The sequence below is a fragment of the Ailuropoda melanoleuca genome, chromosome X (assembly GCF_002007445.2).
Source record: "Ailuropoda melanoleuca isolate Jingjing chromosome X, ASM200744v2, whole genome shotgun sequence".
Taxonomy (NCBI): Eukaryota; Metazoa; Chordata; class Mammalia; order Carnivora; family Ursidae; genus Ailuropoda; species Ailuropoda melanoleuca.
Genome location: NC_048238.1, coordinates 47312908 through 47324656, shown reverse-complemented (window position 1 = coordinate 47324656; position 11749 = coordinate 47312908). Strand labels below are relative to the sequence as shown.

The following is an 11749-nucleotide window of genomic DNA, read 5'->3' as shown; positions in this document are numbered from 1 at the left end:
TTCTGGTCTTTCCTTTTCAGCTTTTGTGTAAGCCAGAGCTCGTGGTTGCAAGAGGAGATGGGTTAATTGAATGGAGATTGTCTTTAACATTGAAATGCTAGGGGAGTTGGAGAAACCCACTGGAGGAATGGGCAGGAACACAAAGCAAGACAGCCTATCATCAGCCATAATCATGTCCGTTAGCCTACCTAGCTTGATAAGAGCTGCTGTCCTTGCTACTATACACAGAATGCAAGAGCTCACACTGGTAATGCCATTGTGTGGGTGTAGGATACATTTTCTATTGTTCCCTTGGTTGACATTGCAACCAAAATTCTCTTTTTTTCCCTGACCCTTTGTCTCCTTCTCCCCATATTCCAAATCCAGTGTAGGTGAGCTTGACTGGCAAACCTACATCAAGTCCTTTCTTCTAGGTGCAAGGGGACAGGAAAGTCAGTTTCTAGAACTTTGGCTTCCAGACTGGATCACACCTCTTCTACCACAATGACTCATGTGGAAGAATAAAAGATCAGATGTTATCCAACAGATACATGATGTATATCCATTTTGTGTTCCCTTTAATATAACTACCTCAAGTTTCTTTCTTTTTCCTCCTTCTTTTTACCTTATGCACACTCTTCAATGATGAATCTTATGTAACTTTACTTTTAGTCACCCTAATATCTCCTAAGTTATCATTTGTAGTGAGCTCTTATAGAACCATACTGCTGAGTACATTTCACTTGGGTTTTCCCAGAATGTTCCTTGCAAAAACTTACCACCACACCTGAGTTCTTAATCTCAATTTTTGATGACCATCTACCCAGGCACTAAGGGTCTTCTTTTTCCTTCACTGACCAACCACCATCACATCTACTATGTCATTGAGTCTTTGTGAACATACATTCTGGTTTACTTCGAGCTACTTCTATGTCCTCCTCATTACTCCCAATGTCATATCACACACAGACTAAGAACAAATGTTGTTTAATAAACTGGGGAGCATTTATAAAATGCCTGTTATTACAACCAAATCATGACCTACCGAATCAACTTCTATTATAACATCTCAAAATCTCTATTTGTACAAAAACTCTCCTAGACAATTTTGATGTATAATTTGGTTTGGGAATCACTGGACAATTATAACAGTTTCCTTATTGGTGTCCTTTCCTCTAGTTTCCCATTCCCCTTCAGCCTATTTAATACAACCAAACATTTAATTTAAAAAATATCTGAGTAATCGCTTCTCGGCCTTTTGGCTAAGATCAAGTGTAAAAAATATCTGAGTATGCCACTCCCTTTCTTAAAAGTTTTCCATCCCAGCCTATTATATGAAGGATAAAATTGAAGATGTTTCACTTGGCATTGTCTCACTTTATAATTCAGTCCCTTCTACCATCTTTACTTTTGATGTTGCATCAATGTCGTGCACAGAGAATTTGCCTACCTCATATAGTAGTTACCCCTGAAATATGCTCATGTTCAGAATGTTTTTCTTATCTTCTAAATCTGTTCATTCTGCACATATTTTGAACTTAAGTAATTGTATTTTTCCAATATAACAATTCCCCCAAATACTTGCCATGTTACAGTAAATAAAATTAAAGCTTCTTTAGGCTAGCATATGATTTTATTTCAGTTACCATCACCGAATTGTCTTCTATAAATTTTTAATGAACGTTCTTTTTACATTTGCCACACTTAATTTCAGAGGCCATCTATTAAGAATATGGAAACTAAAAATACAACCGAGCTGGAAGCCTTTGTTCTCTTGGGACTCACATATCAACCAGAGTGGCAAATTCCCTTGTTCCTGGTGTTCTTGGTTATGTATCTCATCACAATGGTGGGGAACCTTGGTCTGATTGCTCTCATCTGCAATGACCCTCACCTTCACATCCCCATGTACTTACTTATTCCTTGGGAGTCTGGCATTTGTGGATGCTTGGTTATCATCCACAGTATTCCCCAAGATGCTGGTCAACTTCTTTGCCAAGAGCAAGATGATCTCTTTCTCTGAATGCATGATACAGTTTATTTTGTAGTCAGTGTGACCACAGAATGCCTTCTGTTGGCATCAATGGCATATGATCAGTATGTGGCCATATGCAAACCATTACTATATCCAGTCATTATGTCCAATACACTGGGCATCCGGCTGATACATTTGTCATTTTTAGGTGGCTTTCTTCATACCTTAATTCATAGTTCTTTTTTATTCAGATTAATGTTCTGCAATTCCATCATAGTACATCACTTTTACTGTGACATGATACCACTGTTTAGGATTTCTTGTACTGACCCTTCTATTAATATTCTGATGCTATTTATTTTCTCTGGGTCAATACAAGTATTTACCATTTTGACGGTTCTTGTCTCTTACACACTGGTTCTCTTTATAATCTTAAAAAAGAAACCTCTACAAGGCATAAGGAAAGCCNGCTATTTATTTTCTCTGGGTCAATACAAGTATTTACCATTTTGACAGTTCTTGTCTCTTACACACTGGTTCTCTTTATAATCTTAAAAAAGAAACCTCTACAAGGCATAAGGAAAGCCTTCTCCACCTGTAGAGCCCATCTCTTATCTGTGTCTCTGTACTGTGGCCCCCTTCTCTTCATGTATGTGCGCCCAGTTTCTGCACAGGCAGACAATCAAGATATGTTGGATTCTCTAATCTACACTGTTATAATTCCTTTCTTAAATCCAATGATCTACAGCCTGAGAAATAAGAAAGTCATAGATTCACTGNATGGATTCTCTAATCTACACTGTTATAATTCCTTTCTTAAATCCAATGATCTACAGCCTGAGAAATAAGAAATTCATAGATTCACTGAGAAAAATGTTAAAGAGAAATGCTTAGATCTTGGACTAATATCTATTCTCTGTTCATTAAAATGATACAATTTTGCAGATTAGATGTTGCTATCTGTTGACTAATATTCAGAATCCTTTTGCAGTTATAAATGTCCTCGTCTTTAAATGACTTAAGGGGGGAGAACCTAATAACATCCTTAAAATATTTTTGTATATTAATCAAAAGTGCACAAGGAATTTTAATCAAGTGTTCATATCATACTTAAATAATTAATGCAGATGGAAAAATAAAAATGAAAACATTTCTCATGCTTGTCTCTTTTTTTGTGTGACTTTATAAATGCTTTAATACCAAAATAGGATAGTGCCTCTGAACAGAATTTGATTGTGATATCTTTGATCCTTGTACAGCTGTATAGCCACGACCCATGTTACAGTTAACTGGATAGTGGAGGCAGATTTGTATTTGAGTGAATAGAGGCAAATTCCAGATATTTTGCTAGCCATCAAAAGGTTTTTCTTTCTACTTTTTTGGGGGCATGGTGAATTTTACCTCTTGTGGAGATTCAACTCTGCTATCACACAGAGAAATAAAAAGAAATGGGAGCAATGAGGGAAGAAGATGACAAGGGTTTTAAGACGATGAAGACGGGGCCAAACTGTAAAAGNGCAGGGCCATACTGTAAGAGATGCTCTTAGCTTGGTGTGCTTCTTGGAGGAAGGCAGAGGCAAGTTGCCTCTCTCTGTCTATGATGCCTTCTATAGGCTTTTTCTAGCTGTGTTTGTATGCTGCTGAGTAATCTGGAAAACTTTACTAATAAAGAAAGCTAACAGATTCAACTGAGGACTTAAGTTGGGGTGGACATAGATAGAAGTGACTGAAGAGGAAGGAAGTGGTCTCAATATTGTTAGAAGTAAAAACAATTAAGCCTAAAAGATTAAGAAATCAATAATAGGTAGCTTATTGAAATGCAACCCGATTTAATGGCAACATTATTTACATATTGCATGGTGCACTGGGTTTTATATACAAGTAATGAATCATGGAAGTTTAGATAAAAAACTGGGGATGTACTGTATGGTGACTAACATAATATAGTAAAAAAATATTATTAAAAAAAAAGCTACCTCTAGGGGCACCCGGGTGGCTTAGTCAGATAAGCGTCTAACTCTTATTTCAGCTCATGTCATGATCTCAGGGTCATGGAATGGAGCCCTGGCCGGCTCAATGCAGATTTGGCTTGGGATTCTCTCTCCCTCACAAATAAATAAATAAAATCATTTGAAAAAAAAAAAAGCTACCTCTGCACATCATGCTGCTTACTCAACCCTTTTGCAGAATATCCACAGTGAACCCTCTTTTATCTATGTTATTTTTTTCTTCACTTTCTTTTCACTATGAACATTCTAAAGAATGCTAGAAATCCAGGAAAATGGATTAATAAATGTATCAAAAAATACCTCTCTTTTCCCTGCCTATCCAGCTAGTCATGATGCAACTGGAGGTTAATTTTTTAAAGGTATCAAATCAAGTTGTCATAAACAAGTAAATTAAGTTTTATTTTTCTGAATGAATGTTCATGGCATCTTCCTCTGTTAATGAACAAGAAACAAATCTCAACCAAGTTTTAAATCCCTCAATAGTTTTGCATTATGTTAAGGTAAAGAATAAAACTCCTCACCCATCCTCCAGGATCCCTTGTAATACATATATGCTGGCCTCCCTGACCCCAACTGGCTCTTGCCTGCTTCTCTTCTAACATGGCAGCTGCATTTACAATGCCATGCTTCTCCTGTGATCTGGGCTCTCGGATAATTTAGGCCCTCCAACAACAAAGGTCTTGTGGACGACACATCTCCACAGGCAGTAATCACCATGTTAGAAATGAAGACCCTCAGGCCCCACCTAGATCTACTGACACAGAATCTTCATTTTTTTATAATAATTTTTTGTTATATTACATTAGTCACCATACAGTACATCCCTAGCTTTTGATGTAAAATTCCATGATTCGTTTCTTGGTATAACACCCAGTGCACCATGCAATACGTGCCCTCCTTAATACCTATCACCAGCCTATCCCATTCCCCCACCCCCCTCCCCTCTGAAGCACTCAGTTTATTTCCCAGAGCCCAAGTCTGTCAAGGTTCATTCCCCCTTCTGTTTACCCCCCTTTCTTCTTCCCTATCTTCTCTTTTCTGATCTTTCTACTTCTTATGTTCCATAAATGAGTGAAACCATATGATAATTATTTTTCTCTGCTTGACTTATTTCGCTTAGCATTATCTCCTCCAGTGCCATCGATGTTGCAGCAAAAGTTGAGAAACCGTTCTTTTTGATGGCTGAGTAATATTCCATTGAATATATGGACCACAACTTCTTAATCCAGTCATCTGTTAAGGACATCTCGGCTCCTTCCACAATTTAGCTGTTGTGGACAATGCTGCTATGAATATTGAGGTGCATATGGCCCTTCTCTTCACTGTGTCTGTATCTTTGGGGTAAATACCCAGTAGTGCAATGGCTGGGTCATACGGTAGCTCAATTTTTCACTTTTTAAGGGACCTCCACACTGTTTTCCAGAGTGGCTGTACCAACTTGCATTCCCACCAACAATGTAGGAGGGATCCCCTTTCTCCACATCCTCTCCAGCAATTGTTGCTTCTTGCCTTGTCAATTTTTGCTATTCTAACTGGCGTAAGGTGGTATCTCAGTGTGGTTTTGATTTGAATTTCCCTGATGGCTAATGATTTTGAACATTTTTTCATGTGTCTGTTAGCCATTTGTATGTCTTCATTGGAAAAGTGTCTGTTCATATCTTCTGCCCATTTTATGATTTGTTTATTTGTTTCTCGTGTATTGAGTTTGAGAAGTTCTTTGTAGATCTTGGATACCAGTCCTTTATCTGTGGTGTCCTTTGCAAATATATTCTCCCATTCCGTGGGCTGTCTCTTAGTTTTTTTGACTGTTTCCTTGGCTGTGCAGAAGCTCTTTATCCTGATAAAGTCCCATAAGTTCATTTTATCTTTTATTTCTCTTGCCTTTGGCGATGTGTCGTGAAAAAGGTTGCTCTGGCCGATGTCATAGAAGTTGTTGCCTATGTTCTCCTCTAGAATTTTGATGGATTCCTGTCTCACATTGAGGTCTTTCATCCATTTGGAGTTTATTTTTGTGTATGGTGTGAGAGAGTGGTCAAGTTTCATTCTTTTGCATGTAGCTGTCCAATTTTCCCAGCACCATTTATTGAAGAGACTGTCTTTTTTCCACCGGATGTTTTTTCCTGCTTTATCAAAGATTAGTTGCCCAAAGAGCCGAGGGTCCATTTCTGGGTTCTCTATTCTGTTCCATTGGTCGATGTGTCTGTTTTTGTGCCAGTACCATGCTGTCTTTGTGATCACAGCTTTGTAGTACAGCTCGAAATCCGGCATTGTGATGCCCCCAGCTTTGTTTTTCCTTTTCAACAGTTCCTTGGAGATTCGGGGCCTTTTCTGGTTCCATACAAATTTAAGGACTATTTGTTCCAGTTCTTTGAAAAATGTCCTCGGTATTTTGATCGGGATAGCATTGAAAGTGTAGATTGCTCTGGGTAGTATGGACATTTTAACTATGTTAATTCTTCCAATCCATGAGCATGGAATATTTTTCCATCTTTTTATGTCTTCCTCAATATCTTTCAAAAGTGATCTATAGTTTCTAGGATATAGGTCCTTTACGTCTCTGGTTAAGTTAATTCCAAGGTAACGTATGGTTTTTGGTGTTATTGTAAATGGGATGGATTCCCTAATTTCTCTTTCTTCAGTCTCGTTATTCGTGTATAGAAATGCAACTGATTTCTGGGCATTGATTTTGTATCCTGCCACCTTACTGAATTGTTCTATAACTTCTAATAGTTTGGGAGTGGATTCCTTTGGGTTTTCCATATAGAGTATCATGTCATCTGCAAAGAGAGACAGTTTGACTTCTTCTTTGCCGATTTGGATACCTTTGATCCCTTTTTGTCTTCTGATTGCTGTTGCAAGGACTTCTAGTACTATGTTGAATAATAGTGGCGAGAGTGGGCATCCTTGTCGTGTTCCTGATCTTAAGGGAAAGGCTTCCAGCTTTTCCCCATTGAGAATAATGCTTGCAGTAGGCTTTTCATAGATGGCTTTTATGAGATTGAGAAATGTACCCTCTATTCCTACACTCTGAAGGGTTTTAATCAGGAAAGGATGCTGTATTTTGTCAAATGCTTTTTCTGCATCAATTGAGAGGATCATATGGTTCTTGAGTCTTTTCTTGTTGATATGATGTATCACATTGATTGATTTGCGAGTGTTGAACCATGCTTGCATCCCAGGTATGAATCCCACTTGGTCATGATGGATAATCCTTTTAATGTACTGTTGGATTCTATTAGCAAGGATCTTGTTGAGGATTTTGGCATCCATATTCATTAGAGAAATCGGTCTGTAATTCTCCTTTTTGAGGGGGTCTTTGCCTGGTTTGGGGATCAAGGTAATATTAGCCTCATAGAATGAGTTTGGTAGCTTTCCTTCTGTTTCTATTTTTTGAAATAGCTTTAGGAGAATAGGTATTATTTCTTCTTTGAATGTTTGGTAGAATTCCCCAGGAAAACCGTCTGGGCCTGGAGTTTTATTATTTGGAAGGTTGTTTATCACTGACTCAATTTCTTCATAGTTAATTGGCCTATTTAAGAAATCTATTTCTTCCTGTTTCAGTCTTGGTAGTTTATAGGTTTCCAGGAAGGCCTCCATCTCTTCCAGATTGTTTAGTTTTTTGGCATATAGCTGTTGATAAAAGTTTCTAATAATCCTTGCAATTTCAATGGTGCTGGTCGTGACCTCTCCCTTTTCAGTCATAATTTTAATAATCTCAGTCCTTTCTCTTTGTTTTTGGACAAGTTTTGCCAGTGGTCTATCAATTTTATGGATTCTCTCAAAGAACCAGCTTCTAGTCCTGTTGATCTGCTCTACTGTGGTTCTGGTCTCTAATTCATTGATTTCTGCTCTAATCTTGGTCAACTCCTTCCTTGTCAGTGGGTTAGGCCTGTCCCTCTGTTGCTGTTCCAGTTTCTTGAGGTGAGAATATAGAAACTGCATTTTAGATTTTTCTATTCTTTTGAGTGAGGCTTGGATGGCTATGTATTTCCCCCTTAGGACTGCCTTTGCAGTATCCCATAGGTTTTGGACCGTTGTGTATTCATTCTCGTTGGTCTCCATAAATTGTTTAATTTGTTTTTTGATTTCCTGGTTTATCGAGTCATTCTTGAGCAGGATGGTTCTTAGCCTCCAAGTGTTTGAGTTTCTTCCAGGTTTTTCCTTGTGGTTGAGTTCCAATTTCAGAGCGTTGTGGTCTGAGAATATGCAGGGGATAATTTCAATCTTTTGGTATTGGCTGAGACCTGTTTTGTGTCCCAGAGCATGATCTATTCTTGAGAATGTTCCATGGGCATTTGAATAGAATGAGTATTCTTTGGTTCTGGGGTGTAGTGTTCTATATATATCTATGAGGTCCAACTCGTCGAGTATGGCATTCAAAGCCTTTGATTCTTTGCTTAGTTTTTGCCAGGGTGTTCTGTCTATTTCTGATAGTGGGGTGTTGAGGTCCCCTACTATTACTGTGTTCTTATCTATATGTCTCTTTATTTTGGTTAAGAGTTGGCTTGTGTATCTTGCTGCTCCCCTGTTGGGGGCATATATATTAATAATTGTCATATCCACTTGTTGAATACTTCCTTTAAGAATAATATAGTGCCCTTCTGTATCTCTCTCTATGGCCTCTAGTTTAAAATCCAGTCTATCTGATATGAGAATTGCTACTCCAGCTTTCTTTTGAGGTCCTTTTATCTTCATGAAGTCCCAATAGTTCATCTTTGCTTTTGTTTCCCTTGCCTTTGGAGGCGGATATAGCAAGAGATTGCTATGGCCAAGTTGAAAGATGTTGCTGCCTGTGTTATTCTCTGGGATTTTATGGATTCCTGTCTCACATTTAGGTCTTTCATCCATTTAGAGTTAATTTTGGTGCACAGTGTACAGTGGTCCAGTTTCTGTTCTTAATAACAATATTTTCATTATATTATGTTAGTCACCTTACAGTACATCCCTAGTTTTTGATAAAAAGTCCGATGATTCATTAGTTGCGTATAACACCCAGTGCACCATGCAATGCGTGCCCTCCTTACTACCCATCACCAGCCTATCCTATTCCCCACCGCTGAAGCCCTCAGTTTGTTTCCCAGAGTCCAGAGTCTCTCGTGGTTCATTCCCCCTTCTGTTTACCTACCTTTCTTATTCATTTTCTTCTCCAACTGATCTTCCTACTTCTTATCTTCCATAAATGAGTGAAACCATATAATTGTCATTCTCTGCTTGACTTATTTCACTTAGCATTCTATCCTCCAGTACCGTCCATGTTGCAGCAAATATTGAGAAATCATTCTTTTTGATGGCTGAGTAATATTCCATTGTATATATGGACCATTTCTTCTTAATCCAGTCATCTGTTAAATGGCATCTTGGCTCCTTCTATGATTTAGCTATTGTGGACAGTGCTGCTATGAACATTGGGGTGCATATGGCCCTTCTCTTCACTACATCTGTGTCTTTTGGGTAAATACCCAGTAGTGCAAAGGCTGGTTCATAGGGTAGCTCAATTTTTAACATTTAGGGACCTCCACACTGTTTCCCAGAGTGGCTGTACCAACTTGCATTCCCACCAACAATGTAGGAGGGATCCCCTTTCTCCACACCCTCTCCAAATTTGTTGTTTCTTGCCTTGTCTATTTTTGCCATTCTAACTGGCACAAGGTGGTATCTCAGTGTGGTTTTGATTTGAATTTCCCTATGGCTAATGATTTTGAACATTTTTTCAAGTGTCTGTTAGCCACTTGTATGTCTTCATTAGAAAAGTGTCTGTTCATACCTTCTGCACATTTTATGATTTGTTTATTTGATTCCTGTGTATTGAGTTTAAGAACTTCTTTGTAGATCTTGGATACCAGTCTTTTATCTGAAGTGTCAATCGCAAATATCTTCTCAGATTCTGTGGGCTGCCTCTTAGTTTCTCTTGACTGTTTCCTCAGCTGTGCAGAAGCTTTTTATCTTGATGAAGTCCCACAAGTTCATTTTGGCTTTGTTTCTCTTGCCTTTGGAGATGTGTCATGAAAATGATGCTGTGGCCGATGTCATAGAGGTTTCTGCCTATGTTCTCCTTTAGGATTTTGATGGATTCCTGTCTCACATCAAGGTCTTTCATCCATTTGGAGTTTATCTTTGTGTATGGTGTGAGAGAGTGGTCAAGTTTCATTCTTTTGCATGTAGCTGTCTGATTTTCCCAACCCCATTTATTGAAGAGACTGTCTTTTCTCCACTGGATGTTTTTTCCTGCTTTGTCAAAGATTAGTTGCCCAAATAGCCAAGGGTCCATTTCTGGGTTCTCTATTCTGTTCCATTGGTCTGTGTGTCTCTTTTTGTTCCAGTACCATGCTGTCCTTGCGACCACAGCTTTGTAGTACAGCTTGAAATCTAGCAACGTTTTGCCCCCAGCTTTGTTTTTCCTTTTCAACAATTCCTTGGCAATTCAGGCCTTTTCTGGTTCCACACAAATTTTAGGGCTGTTTGTTCCAGTTCTTTGAAAAATGTCCTCGGTATTTTGATCACGATAGCTTTGAAAGTGTAGATTGCTCTGTGTAGCATAGACATTTTAACTATATTTATTCTTCCGATCCATGAGCATGGAATATTTCTCCATCTTTTTGTGTCTTCTTCAATGTCTTTCAGGAGATATCTGTAGTTGGTAGAATATAGATCCTTTACGTCTCTGGTTAAGTTAATTCTGAGATAATTTATGATTTTCGGTGCTGCTGTAAATGGAATGATTCCCCAATTTCTCTTTCTTCAGTCTCATTTTTCGTGTATAGAAATGCAACTGATTTCTGAGCATTGATTTTGTAAACCCCCACAATACTGATTTGCTCTATAACTTCTAGTAATTTGGGGGAGGATTCTTTTGGGTTTTTCATAAAGATTATCATGTCTTCTATGAAGAGAGAGAGCTTGACACTTCATTGCTGATTTGGATACCTTTATCACTTTTTGTTGTCTGATTGCTGTTTCAAAGACTTCTAGTATTCTGTTGAATAATAATGGTGAGAGTGGGCATCCTTCTCGTGTTCCTGATCTTAAGGGAAAGGCTTCCAGCTATTGCCCTTGAGAATGATATTTGCTGTAGACTTTTCATAGATGGTTTTTATGAAATTGAGGAATGTGCCATCTATCCCTATACTCTGAAGTGTTTTAAACAGGAAAGGGTACTGTATTTTGTCAAATGCAGTTTCAGCAACAATTGAGAGGATCATATGGTTCTTGACTCTTTTCTCATTGATATGGTGTATCAGACTGATTGGTTTTTGAATGTTGAACCACACTGGCATCTCAGGGATAAATCCCACCTGGTCATGATGGATAATCCTTTTAATGTACTGTTGGCTCCTATTAGCTAGGATCTTGTTGAGAAATTTGGGGTCCATATTCATCAAGTATATCGGTCTGTAATTCTCCTTTTTGATGGGGTCTTTGTCTGGTTTGGGGAACAAGGTAACACTGGCCACATTGTATGAGTTTGGTAGATGTCCTTCTGTTTCTATTTTTTGAAAATCTTCTGGAGAATAGGTATTAGTTCTTCTTTTAATGTTTGGTAGAATTCCCCAGGAAATCTGTCAGGCCCTGGAGTGTTGTTTTTTGGGAGTTTTTTTGTTTTTTTGTTTTTTTGTTTCTTTTTTATAATTAATTGTATTTTATTATATTATGTTAATCACCATACAGTACATCCCCAGATTCCGATGTAAAGTTTGATGCTTCATTAGTTGCGTATAACACCCAGTGCACCATGCAATACGTGCCCTCCTTACTACCCATCACCAGTCTATCCCCTATCCCCACCCCC

At 38.3% G+C, this 11749-nt stretch overlaps 1 pseudogene; it reads left to right on the top strand.

The window, feature by feature from the left end:
* Positions 1-1711: 1711 nt before the first annotated feature.
* LOC100481894 lies at positions 1712-2802 on the top strand (annotated as a pseudogene).
* Positions 2803-11749: the final 8947 nt, after the last annotated feature.